This window comes from Cyanistes caeruleus, chromosome 1, assembly GCF_971803275.1.
Source record: "Cyanistes caeruleus chromosome 1, bCyaCae1.hap1.1, whole genome shotgun sequence".
Taxonomy (NCBI): Eukaryota; Metazoa; Chordata; class Aves; order Passeriformes; family Paridae; genus Cyanistes; species Cyanistes caeruleus.
The window spans coordinates 33,504,438-33,517,739 of NC_141701.1; the positions used below are offsets into that span (position 1 = coordinate 33,504,438).

General features: G+C 39.5%; 1 protein-coding gene across 5 annotated transcripts in view; it reads left to right on the forward strand.

Moving 5' to 3' along the window:
• The window catches only part of NCOA2 (nuclear receptor coactivator 2), a 189,290-nt gene that overhangs the window by 64,365 nt on the left and 111,623 nt on the right, over positions 1–13,302 (forward strand). For all 5 annotated transcript variants that reach the window (XM_086885498.1, XM_086885494.1, XM_086885505.1 and 2 more), the window contains one exon: positions 5,892–6,136. The gene's annotated coding sequence lies outside the window, so the exon portion shown is untranslated. The remainder of the gene's footprint in view (positions 1–5,891; positions 6,137–13,302) is intronic.

A 13,302-nucleotide genomic window follows, 5' to 3' on the forward strand; every position in this document is an offset into this window, starting at 1 on the left:
TGGAGGTAAGCACACTGTTGGCACTGTTTTTGTAAAAAAGGACATTCTATTCAAAGAATTTGGTAAGCACACTGTTGGCACTGTTTTTGTAAAAAAGGACATTCTATTCAAAGAATTTTGCAAATTAGGCACAAACAGTATAATAAAGTTTAAGAGAGTTTAATGTTCATTATTTTGGTAAAGAACCTATGCATAACATGCATTTTTATACATTTAGGAGCAATAATATTTCTCAGTTCTCCTATTTTTTATTATCTGCTCTGTGGAGAACTTTCTGGTGTCTCTGGAAAATGTATGAATTATAGCATGTAGTTTTGAATATCTGAAAATTACCTTGGTGAAAACTAAAATATAGTTTTATAATATTCATAAAGCCGTGTAGCAAAAATGGGGATTTGCTCACTAAAATAAATGGTCACAGTGTAATTCTGCTCCAAACCACAGTAATAAGAGTGAGATAATTTTAAAAAGTTTGCTTTGGTACAGTACCAAAGCCAAATATGTGCCAGGAGTCATCTTCACTTTGAGATATATCCTAAGAGCCATCTCAGTGGCCAGGGAATATTGCAGGTGTATATGCATTTATTCTAAGGACTTTTTGTTAGCTTTCTGTGCAAGATACCCTTATATCTGTGCTGGTACTGAGTTTTGCTTTTGTAACTGATTTAGTTTAAAATAAGTTAAATCACGCATAAGTATATGACTTCCGATATTCACAAATCTGACACTCAGGTGTATTGTTTTGAAAACAACAGACTCTAAGGAGATTTATTTCAGTAGACAGCATATGGATTACATACTGCTATATACCTCTTTACTATTTGTTCTTTAACTATTTTGGCACTGTTGTTCATAGACTAAGGAAAACAAATTCTCTTGGAGGGTACATGAAGTGAGTGAGGTGAGCTCAAATGTTGGTCTTAAAGAAGTGCTCATGACACAACCAAGCTTTAGCCAGTCAGAACAGTGCTTGAGGTACGGGAAATTGCTGTGGATCCCAAGAAAAAGTCTGTGGGGGACATGAGCTGATGTCCACAGAGCTATAACACGTTGACTTTTTGCATCTGGCATTTCCCTCAATACTTGCTAAAGAAGGAAAAGTCATTTGACCTAAAGAATATTGGCTGGAACTGAATTAACTTGAACTCACAGTGGTGCTAGGGTTAGGGTTAACAGTAGAGGGTTGGTGTTGTGGGTGCTCGTTGTGCTTGACTTGATTTCTGAGTGTGCTAGTTTAAAACACACCGGGAAAATTAATGCCCCCTTTCCCTTGCTCCTTTTTGGTAGTGGAGGAAACACCAGGAGAGATTATAAAATGGAATCACAATTTACTGAAAAATTGCAATAACTGCAGCAGTGTTAATAAAGAATGTAATAAAGTGAGTGTTTTACCCACAGAAGAGTGTTTACCACTGGACAAACCAAAACACTTCCTGAAGACAGTACGCGGTGTGGTTTCCCAGCCAAAGGCAGAAAGGCCCCAAGCTGAGCCGTGTGGTGTATGGGAAAACGAAGGCAGTGTGTCAGGGATGCTCCCTGCCTGACTTCCCCCCCAGCTGGAAAACAGTGGAAAAACAGACAAAACCTGGTGGGATGTGACAGGGCCTTGAAACACCTTAGGGGACCCTTCCTCTTGGCCTGACTGCAGGAGTGGGGCTGGAACGCTCGGTCGTTCCGGCCTCATTTTGGGCTCCAGCTGCAGCTCCAGCTGCTGTGGTCGCTGTGGCTGTGCCTTGGGGTCTGTGTGGCTCCAGTGGCCTCCATTTTATTTTTTTCTCCAGGCAGCATATTGGGCTTGCTGGTGGTATCTTTCAGCACCAAGCCAGAAATGCCACACTTCGGAGGAACGAGGAAGGGACTGCCAGTGGTAGAGAGGGACAAGGACTGCCAAGCTGGCCCTGAAAGCTGCACACGCCTTCCCTGGGTTCTGCTTCCAGCCTCAGCTTCCTCCTGCTGGAACCTTGTCCCCACTATGATGTGGGTGGTATGGAATTAAACAGCGCTGGAAACTCCATCCCTTTTTTGTCTAACCAGGGCACCAAGGCAAGGGCTTTGTTTCATACGACAAAACTAAGGGATGCAGTGCCACAGCAGTTGGAAGCTGTAGGTGCTGTTGTCAGTATCAGTAACTCACTTTTTTTTTTTTTTTTTTAATAATATGCCCCAAGTCAGTAAAATCAATGGAATACAGGTAGAAGTTTATTATTCCATTTTAATCTACTTTTCAGTGTGAAGGCAAGCTGTGAGCAGCTGTGTGCAGTGTATTGTGGAGCAGTAACCTTAATGGTGGGAGTCTGTTCATTTGCATAAGAACCATAATGTTTTATACTGAACTCAGTGTGTCATGTTATTTGAACAGATTGAAATGAAAGAGTAAACTCTACTATACATGTTGATCAATGCATGAAGTAGTTTTTGTGTTGGTGCTAGTATATATAGGATTTTATAGTTATGTAGTATTATAGATTTCTTTGAGAAATCTTGTGAGATTAAAAAGGTATGATTTGGGGATTTTTAATGATTGAAAGTTCTAGTATTGTAGGAAATTATTTTCTTTATGATGATTTAAAGAACCACCTCCCTAACAGAATTTATAACAGAATTTATTTTATCCATAGAGAGAAGAATCCCTCGCCAAATGATGCTAATGTTGATCATAGCAAGCACACTGATTGCATTGTAGTGTGGCTTTGTGATAATAGTATTAGCAATAAAAAGCAGTTGAAGGTTTTCAGGGAATTATTTGTATTTCAAAAATGCTGGAAACTACTTAAGAAATAGAATAAATAGAAACAATGAATTTATGGACTTGTATGAGTCTTACTCATTTACTGTTAGGGAAGATATTTGATACACTTCAGCCAGCTGTCTTAAGTCCTTGTAGGAATACACTGTTCTAAAGAAGCTTAGTCTTTAGATGTTTAGTTCACTGCACTGAGCCTCACCTTTTTCTTGACATATATAACCAAGTGTTTATATATTCACAAATCTTATATAAATACACGCAATCCTAGAGCCTTTTCAAGCATATCCATTATCAGTGTTTTATGATTTGTTTTACATTAAAGCTTTCCTACTTGAAGTAGTGTTTTAGCCCATAAATATCGATTTTGATGACAAAATAATTAGGTTAGCTTATGTTAAACAAACACCTAGCTTTTTTTGGAGGTCTGCTGGATTTCAGATGAGTTTTTGAGAACGCAATATAGTGGTCTGTAGGAACAAAATCCATTGCAGTTGCTTACAGTTGAGAGACAACTAGCAGTGGCTGATACTTCTAATCACTTGGGTAATACTGTATGAATTCAGATATTTTCCTTTTTTCTTCATTGAAAAAAGTCCTTTGCTGACAGCAAATATGTTATACTCTGCCAAATGAAATAGTGCATGAAATTCTGCTCTAGTTTTTTAAGCAAGAAGTTTTGTGTCGTTTCCATGACTGTACATTGAAGTACTGAAGTTTCATTCAACTTAATTATATTTTTCATCTGAACTGTAACTAGTGATCAGATAATTATTCTGGCTTAAAAAAAATACATATAGCTAATATGGGTGCTTGATAGCCAGTTTCATTGCTAAATTGAATTCAAAATATGATAAAATTATTTAGTAGTAATTTTGTTAAATGGAAGTGAGCTTTTAATGCTCATTTTGTTTTAAACATTGAAGGTGAAGCTTCTCAGTTTATTTTCAAGAGAATTAACATAATTGTTCCAGGAGTGTGCATGTGGGTCCCATGCTTCTTTTGCCATAGTTGTTGGAAGTTAGGTGCATCAAATGTCTCTAGATTAAATATGATCTCACAGGAGTGGCTAGTCATTCCTTAGAAATAATTATTTCTTACTGAAAAATAAATGTCACATTGCATTTATTCCATATCATAATCAACATCTGTCTGTGAGTATGTGAATGTTTTTTGTCTTTTCCTAGTCTCCTCTTCTGGATCTTATTTGTACAGAATATTTACAAGAGCCATTGAGAAATTGTTGCCCTGTTTGCTCTTAAGAGCTCTGTATAAAAATCTGTAAATTTGACTTCGCTCTAAAAGAATGTTATCTGTTTTGAGAAGTTTTCCTTTTTCTTTTATATATATATATATTCTTTGTATATTACTTGACAGCATGCTGCATTTGTTTTTCATGCTGAAATAAATGACTAAATAGCTAAATAGAGAAAAGGAAATAAGGAGCTTCCCAGTATTTCATTTAAGAAGGCTATTTCCACTCCAGGCAGGGGCAGGTGATCACAAGCAACAATACTGTGTGAAGTTATCCTTCCTTTTTGTAACTTAAACATGGCTGCTCCTAAATTATTGTAAATGTCAAGTAAAATGGTTTTGCTTAAATGATCTCTGTTAGCTATGTGTGACCTTCATCAGGAATGAAGCTAACCCATTTTACTTCAGGTCTTCCTGGCCTAGAAGTATTTTTGAGCAGCTGTGGCTTTTCAGGCAGTCCCTGGTACCTCCAGGATGAAAACATCCAAAGACATGCCGGCTGCACTGTGTGCTGTCCAATGATGCTGTTTGTGCATTGCTTCTAAGCAAGGAACAAAACTGGTGGTGAAGGCAAAGTGTCCACCCACAGCTGCTGCTCCTCAGTTTGACCATTCAGGCAATAGGATTTGCACAATTCTTGTTTCAAGTGAGCTGAATGAGTTAAGGGCTGTTAAGGGCTGGAAGGAGAGTGCCAGAAGTTGCAATAAGGAAGGCTGCCTGCTACTCCCCAGTATAGGTTGCTCCTTGGAGTTTTTTATAACTTTACAAAATGTTAGCCTTTGAGGTTAGGCAGTTTCTGCCAGCTAAATTTTTTTTTGCTGCCAAAATAATTTAGCTATCTGTGAGCATGTGTGGAAAAAGTTGTTTCTCATTGTAGATTTTTTAAAAAAAAACATGAACGAATGAAACAAAAAAGCCTAATCTTGTTTTGGAAATGCTCTGTGTCCCTCCCTATGAAACAGAGACTAGGAGTTAGTGTGGGAAGTGCTAGTGGTGGGCACTAGGGAAGAAGTGCAGATTACAAGTCATGGCTTTGCTTTTGTCAGCACTGCAAAATTCTCAGATCAAAACAAATTATAACTTTTTTAAGAAATGACAGATCTCACATGGTGGCCTGGAACAGGAGGCTGGGTTTGTACCTCAGTGCCTGAGAGCCAGAAGCAAATCCATGGGACAGTGACATGCATGGGACCTCATCCTGGCCCCAAAATGCCCTAGACTGTGAGCAAGGGAAGCAGATATGTTAGGAGAGTGAGAGTTAATAATAGTGAGAGTGAGGGGAATGAAGGAAGAAGGGGGAGCCAAGGGGAGAGTGTGGCACTGCTAGCCAAGCCTGGAAGTGACTGAGCCAGGAAAGATTAAAATCCCTGGGGAGCAGGGTAGGTAGGGAAGAGACTTGTCAGGAGTGCTGAAGGTAGGAATGAAGAAGGACCAGGGCTTGAATCAACATGGGCTAGAGGATATGGTTTGAGGAAAACAGGCAGAGAAGTTTGTTCTGGAAGGTCTAGAGATCTTGAATATTAAGTAAACATTCTTTGATTTCAGTAGAAGCTCCTTGAGAATGTTTTCAGTCATCACCTATGGCTAATTTCCATGCAGAGAATCATTTTACATTTGCAGACAATTTGGTATTCCTTTCCTACAAAAATTGCACGGTACATCTAAAGATTTAAACTGTTTTTTGTAGGTGTCAATGTGACAATGTCTGAGGTCTCAGTTTCTTACTCCTAGAAGTGGTGAATGCAAACATTTTTCCAGTGTGGCAGTGTCCAAGTCAAGGATTGTCAAAACTGAGCTTATCTTTGCACATCTCTTTTGTTTGGCCCCTTGTGAGTAATCTCCTCAATTTAATGGTATTAAATCCCATGCTGATGTGCTGGTTTTTCTCCCATAGGACCCCTACTCCGTTCTGCACGCAGGATGGGCTTGCTCTGGGAATGAATCTGGTTGATGCATTGGAGAAGGCTGTTCTCTGGAGTACCCCTGCCTCACTTCCAGCAGAAGTCGGGACGTGCGTGGTGGACGAGGCAGGGGATTGCAGAAGGCAGGAGCCATTCTAGGGCTCTGTGCAGCTGCATGCTGCCCTGGCGAGCGGGACTCCCTTCCTGGCTGTGCTGCAGACTTCCTAGGTGATGCTAGGTAAGTTGCCCAATCCTGGCTTTTCTCACCTCTTAGCTAACTGTCTCTTGCTTTCTTATGGATGACTTGAGATCTTTGGGTCTTACTTGGAAAAGTACTGACCACTGGTAACTGGGGGTGAGGCAGTGGGTGCTGAGGTTTGAAGGTGCTATATAAAGCACAACGTAATGCTAAGTGCTCTGAAAAAATTAGGTCTGAGTTATGCCAAACTGGAGACAAAGTTGTCTTCAGAACCAGAGAATCATTTTGACCTTAAAGCTGTCACTGCTTTAGTTAGGAAGCTAGGAATAACACAGTTATTTTAAGTTAGGAGTAACAGAGTGAGGGTAGGACTAACCATTATGTTGATGGGGCACTCAGCTGCACCATTGAATTCACAAAGAAATCACTTGTTCCGTCTTCCAAAAAAGAAGTTTGAGTAGTGTGCAGTAAATCAGGCATAGGACCATACTCCAGATGCCAAGAGTTAGACAGATTATTGTTTTGATTAGTGGTAATTTTGTAATTTTTTGAACGGTGCAGAGGTGCTATGGAAATGGTATGACATAACTGCAATGTACAGCGTGCCACAAAAGCAAACAAAGGCAAACTTTAGGTTTTCTGAGACTTAGCTTCTGCTATTTCCTCCCATGCGTGCTTGCATCTAGATTAGTTTTAGTGTAGACATTTGTATCATGCAAGATGATTTGGGGTGCAAGAAGTACAGCATTTTTTGATGTTGTCAACTCTGATAATATATGTACATAAAATTCAAATGACATGTAAATTAATCATTCCTTACAGGCACTTGACTCTTATGCCTGGTTATTGTATCAGATACTAAGTAGACAGTGTTTGTAATGACCACTAATGGCTTGGAGTCAGAATTTCATCTGTATTTCCTCAGGCATGGGGTTTGTATTTTTCCAGTGCGATGTCCATAGCTAGCTACAATGCTGTTGTAATCAGTAGATAACACAGAATTTTTTGGCCAAGGCATGGTTAAGCTAAATATTGTTTCAACTTAGCTAACCTGAATGCAGAATATCTCACATTAAATCAGGTTTTATGAGTTAACCAAGAGTTTGTCTTCAGTGCCTAGAAACATAGTGAGTGTGTTTGCCAGATAAGCTGTTACTCTCTATTGCGGGGAAAAAGAGAGAGTAAAAAACTATGAAGGTTTTATAATGGCTGAATATTATATTAAATACACAGAGCAAGAATGTACATTCCCCTTCCAGCCTGCTCACAGGGGATCTACTACATACTGTAGCTCTGTGAAAAGCTGCACTAATGCTTTAGGTGTTGAGCAATATATCTAAGTGCTGCTTTCTAAGAAAACATGAGGTATTTTTGTTTGACTACTGCTGTGCAGTGTGCAAGTCTTTCTTTAAGTCTTTGAAAATAAACAAAAAAAGGCGGTGGGGGTGGCGGGGAAACGATCTCTATTTTATGAGCAGAAGTTAAAAATGAAATTATTTGCTTTATCTAGAGTATTGAGAGTTGTGTTGCAATTAGACTGATGCAATAGCACACATTACGAAAGGATCGTTGCATTTGCAGAGCGTGCTGGAGGAAAGCACAGGACTGGAACAGCAGGGGTGTTGTGGGCCTGCAGGGCAGAGCACTGGCACAGCTACACCGGGGAGATTATCAGCTAATGTGAGACAGGAACGCCAAGGAAAATAAAAACTCTGCCATTCCTGCGTGTCCTATGAAACGGAGGGTGCGGGGGAGAGGAGGAGGGTGACTTGTTTTTATCAATGTGCCTACTTTATTTCAGTACCACGTCTAATCCAGTGTGGAAAATGTTTTCTGTTATGTCAAAGAAAGAAGAAATGGAAATGGCAGTTAATTATGAGCTAATATACTTCGAATGCTGCTAATAGGAGTGGAATTTTACTCAGCTCACTCTATTTCTACAATAGAAAAGTAAAATTTCTCTTGAGTCAACTGAAACATCTGTTGAACAAATTGGCTCAATTTCATGAGTCTGTTGCTAATTCTGAAAAGTAGATGGTGTTTTATAAGATCAGTAGAGTCAGGGGGTTAGAGCCCATTCTTTACTTTTTTTACTATTATTAAAGTAGGTCATGTTGAAATGTTTTGTTTTTATGAACACAGTAATACTGTGGTTAATGTTTCTACTATTTCAATCTTTACCTTTGGTTTAATGAGTTTTCTTCACTGTTTTTAATCAATGTTACTAATAGTCTTTAGAGTTGTGGGTTTCCAGCTTTGTATCAAGTTCTTGGTAGTGAAGTAGTTGAGCAGGTTTTTTAAAAAAATCCTCTTCCAGTGCATTTCTATTACTTTATTTCTGCATTTTTTCCTAGTCTGTTTTACTTATGAAGTTTAAATAGTAAGAGAGTTTTAATTGCTCCTGTTGCTGTTTTCTCATTTGGACTAATTCTTTGTAGAGTTGCAGATGTGGGAAAAATACTGTAGGTGACAAAACAGTTTATGGCTTCACATGATAGATGCCTAAAAATGTCATGGAATCAACAAGCTGATGTCATATGAATAATAAGAGAAGAGAAAAAGGGAGAAATTAAAAACAGTTTTCCTAATACTTTACTCTCATCTGTCATAAATGTTTTAATTTACTCTCATATCCCTACATGCATCTTAAAGTTTTCAGGTATATCTCGTAATGGTGTCATCACTGGAAGGAAATTACAAATGTAATGCGGATCAAGCTAAGTTCTGTGTGCTTTACTGTTAAATATTATAAAATCAATGCAAGTTCTTCCTATGTACTACTTATAACTGGCTGTAATATTTTGACATATTTTCAGGGGAAAGCTGGACTTGGAATTTAGACAGTGAATATATACTTTCTTTGTGATACATATATTACATGGAAAATACAAGAGTGGCATTAACCATGTGTATTCAGGGTAATTGTAAGCTGTGACATTTTCAGCCTTGTGGTCAGGGTGTCTATTTAGAGTAGCTTAGTGTATGAGGGATGTGAATGGAAGTTGATAATGCTTTCTAATGCTACTTAAAAAGTAAATGAAATTATCTGTTTTTTACAGCTGGTTTTTAAGCTTTAATATTTGTTAATTATGTAGTAGTTTGTTTGTCTTCTTTAACTTAGGAGATAATGGAGGTATAAATAAGAGGGACTGCAGTGTGGGATATCATTGCTTTTGAGGGATTGCTGGGCTGAGGAGGAATGGAGATGTATAGTCAAGTTTTCTGAATGTGCACATGAGTACTGTTAGTGCAAAACGCTGCCCCACTGCCGATAAGATGTTGCAGACTCTCCATGTCTTGGTTTTGTCCTTGGTGCAGCACACTGAAGCTGCAGATGACGTTCATGAAATGAAGTGAGGGGAAAGTTTTGTGGCTGAAATCCTGTGCCAAGTCTTTTTGAAGTTGTATGCAGCAGCTGTGCTGTAGCTAAAGAAAGGCTTTCTTTGCCTCCATCGTAACATCTGCATGGTCTTTAACAGCAGAATTGTTCCACTATGATGTGTCATTTAGCTAATCTGGGTTGCCTTCATTAAGTCCTTTTTTCTTCTCCTTATTAGAAATGCTTGCATTACTTTGGGAAATAAGTTTGCGAAGATCTGGACTTGAGCGTTTCAGTGTAGAAACAGTAGGCTTCAGTCAAAAAAAAAGTCAGTGGAGACTTTGTAGCTCAGTGAGTCTCTTCAATCTGGGCAGCTCTAGATGGACATCATGAATTGGGTTTTTATGTGTCCTCTCTTGTTTGGAGGTTAGGGGCTGAACATGTGGCCAGTTTTTGTGGAGGTGCCACAGATGTGACATCGTGGCAGCTAGCACTGGTCTGACAGCTTCCAGGAGTGTGGCTTGCACCCTCTGTGCTGAGGTGTTACCCCCTCTCCCTTGTGCCAGTGCTGCTGAAGCCACCGCTCTGGTCTGAGCCAGCTCAGGCAGCCAAACCAGAGGACACCTCCATGCATTTTTGGTTGAGTCACTCAGCTGGCTCTTGACCTCTTCGAACTTCCTAACTGCAGAGTTGGACAAATGTCTCTGCTGAAGATGGCTTGGAAGAGAGGGATGGCAGGACCAGCCTCTTGTAGTTGTAAATTGCTTTCAAAACCGTGCCTTGCTTGACAAGGCAACCAAGGGAAGTGTTTTTAAGAAATGCCTGCTTGACTGTATACTGTGTTTATTTTTAAAGTTGAGAGAAATCAATCAATCAATCAATCAGTCAGTCAATCAGGTGTAATTTTGAATTTGAAATTTTAGCTTTAGTATTTCTTCTAGTTGAAGGGTTTTGCACAAGGACTTTAACTGAATTTTTCTTTAGTCTTCTTACTGCATGAGAGTAGGAGATCTGTAATTGTTCACTCTGTTAGCACTGTGAAGCTGGTGAGTTCTTAAAGCTAAAGGGTGGGATCTAATGGTCTGGAATATGTGGTTTTGGAGAGCAAAACACAGGTGGTAGAAATGCTGCCCCGTCTCTCTGTTAAGGATTTCTGCTATCTTGACTGTAAATATCTTGGATTTATAGGGATACCTGACTCGCAAGTAGTATGTCCCAAACTACATCTGGAGGAATACACTGTAAATTAAATGGGGCATGTGTGGGTTTTTTGGTAAGAATTACCACATTTTATCATCAGGAACTACTGGATATCCGGTTGCTTTCCGGTTGTACAGTAGGATCAGTCTTCCTTCTGTAATCTTGTAGGAAAATGACTGTACTGGAAAAGCAAGAGTGCCGATTTACGTAATTGTACTCATTGCAGAAGTTTGGTTTGTGAGTTCCAGTTAACATAAATAAGCAAAATGAGAGAAAAAGACAGGAAACCTGCTCCTGCCTATTAAGGTTGTTAAATAATATTTTCAAAATTATCTTCTAGTCAAATTGTGATTTTCTTCAATTTATGCCAGGAAGGCTGTTGTTACTCCCCACACCCACTGTCTATAAAATTAAACATACGCTTGCCACAATGAAGAATGAAAACTACACTGTGCAAAATAATAAGGTTTTTATTATTGCTGCTATTACAAATTACTTGAAATACTGCATATTGAATGGAAAAAGTTAGGTCTGCCTGCATGTGTAGTTGAGAGTGTAGCCTGCCTGCCAGGGGAGTGTGGCCACACCTGCCTCTCATCTGAGGGTGACCATGACCACGTCACCAGGGACTGAGCACGCCCTGGTGATAGCTGGGCATTTCAGTCTCACACCTGAAAAACGTGTTTCCTAATGCCTAAGGAGCACAGCTAGGTCCTAGGAATAGATCTGCTTGGCAGCAGTAGTCAAAAATATGCATTTTATCTACACACTTAAAAATAATAAGCAAAATAAGATCGTAAAGTCAGTAAAACTGAGGACATTTAATGCATTCTGGTTCCAGTGACGTTACTGTGAGGTAAGGGCAAGCAGACCACGACTTGTTTCAAAAACAGGAAGCGCCTACATTTATATAAAATTGCATAGTTTCAGCTCTCATAAATGTGGTTTCAATGCAGTTGCAGGAGTAAAGCCCAAAGTAGTTATAACCAGCTTACTTCCTCTTCCAGTCAAAGTGCAAATAGCCATATAATTAACAATCTGTGGCTCATTTCTGTAGCGGGGTTAAGTATTCTGTTTCGCCTGTTCAGTCACTGTATAAACACAGAGGGAGCTTGACTTGGTTAAGAACATTTTGAAACACAAACATCCCCAGTCATAACCAGATCTGCAGATTCACGGAAGAGGGTCTTCAGTTGCCCCTTGAGCTTGGCAGCAGCCATGAGACCTGTGAGTGTGGCTGGATCTCTGCCAGGCTCCTTGGAGGAGAGTGAGTCTTGCCAAGTTGGCGTCTTGCCATGGTAAACTGCATGGGGCAGCAAAACCTGCTGCAGAGCTGGTAGACAGTTTTTCTCTTTAGGGACTTCCCTTCTTACATTCCATTACAAATTGGCTTTATTCAAAGTCTTTTATCATTAATTTTTTGAGGACTGATTGCTCAGCTTTTTTGGACAGCTTTTTTCTGAGTTAATTCAGCCATCCTGCCTTTGACTCTACTCATGCACTTAGTGTGACAGAAAAGCATGAGTACAAAAGGATAAGAAAGAGTTCCTCTTCTGTTCCTGTACACTCTTAGGTTGGTTTAAATATGCTTTAGGCTGCTTGGAGAGCCTTTGAAGAGAGCCCTAACTTTTCATCCAGACAAGGCCTGTCACACTCTCTGTCTCTGCTGATATAAGGCACTTGAGCAGCAAATACCTACTGAATATTTCCCATGTACTCTGCTTGCTGGAAAAGACCATTGAGGAGCCTTTCCAGGGACAGTTTGCTCACCTAGAAGATTTTCTGCAGGAAAGCACTGCAGAAAATGAAGCTGCAACCCTGGCTGCGTATGGTGATAGAGAGTTCACCTTTTCTTCATGTGATAGGTAGCACTGCATTTTGCAAAGCCCTGTAAGTAACCTTTAGGCAGAGCTCAACAAAGATTCCTCTGTCCTAAACACAATATAGAACATTTCCCTTCCCTTTCCTAGCTTTCCTCTTCAACTATATCAGGTAAATTGTGGAATATCATAAATTCATAGTGACCACCTTTTGTCTTTATGCCTTAAAAGGACTATTTCATCCTGTTCCAATGTTTTAATTTCTTCAGAAAAAGCTGGCAAACCCATTTGGTTGTCACTGGAGCAACCAGAAAAGCCACATCAATGGCCAGCACCTTGGCTTATGTTTGAATGGAGTTTGGAAAAGCAGTCTTAGCAGCCTGTGCATAACAAACAAGATATGTACACCAGTGATTGCAAAGGTGAGAGAAAGGACAGAGTTCTGCTTTGAGCTCTATAGTGTTTTAGCCGTGATGGACAAAGGGAAGACCAAATAAAGTGAGAGCTTCTTTGAATCTTGTAAAAAATCTGTGGTGGTTACATGTATTGAAGGGTTTCTTTCATTCTAAATAAAATTTGGAAACCTTCAGGACATGACAGGTTTATAACAGTTTTTATTCTGTAAAGAATTTCTTTCTATTCTTATCTCCCAGTGTTGTTAAGTGAAGAATATACAGCTGCCACTCTGAAGAGTATGGTTGTACAGCTTCTTCTGCTGTATCTGCTTGCTCTGTGTCCATAGGTAATAATTTATCATAACATCAATATAACATTACCTTTAGTCATTCAGAAAAGCCTTATCTTAGGTGCTTGCCAGAGTTACTCATGTGTTTCTTTGCTTAGCGTGACATGGCCATATTTTCCTT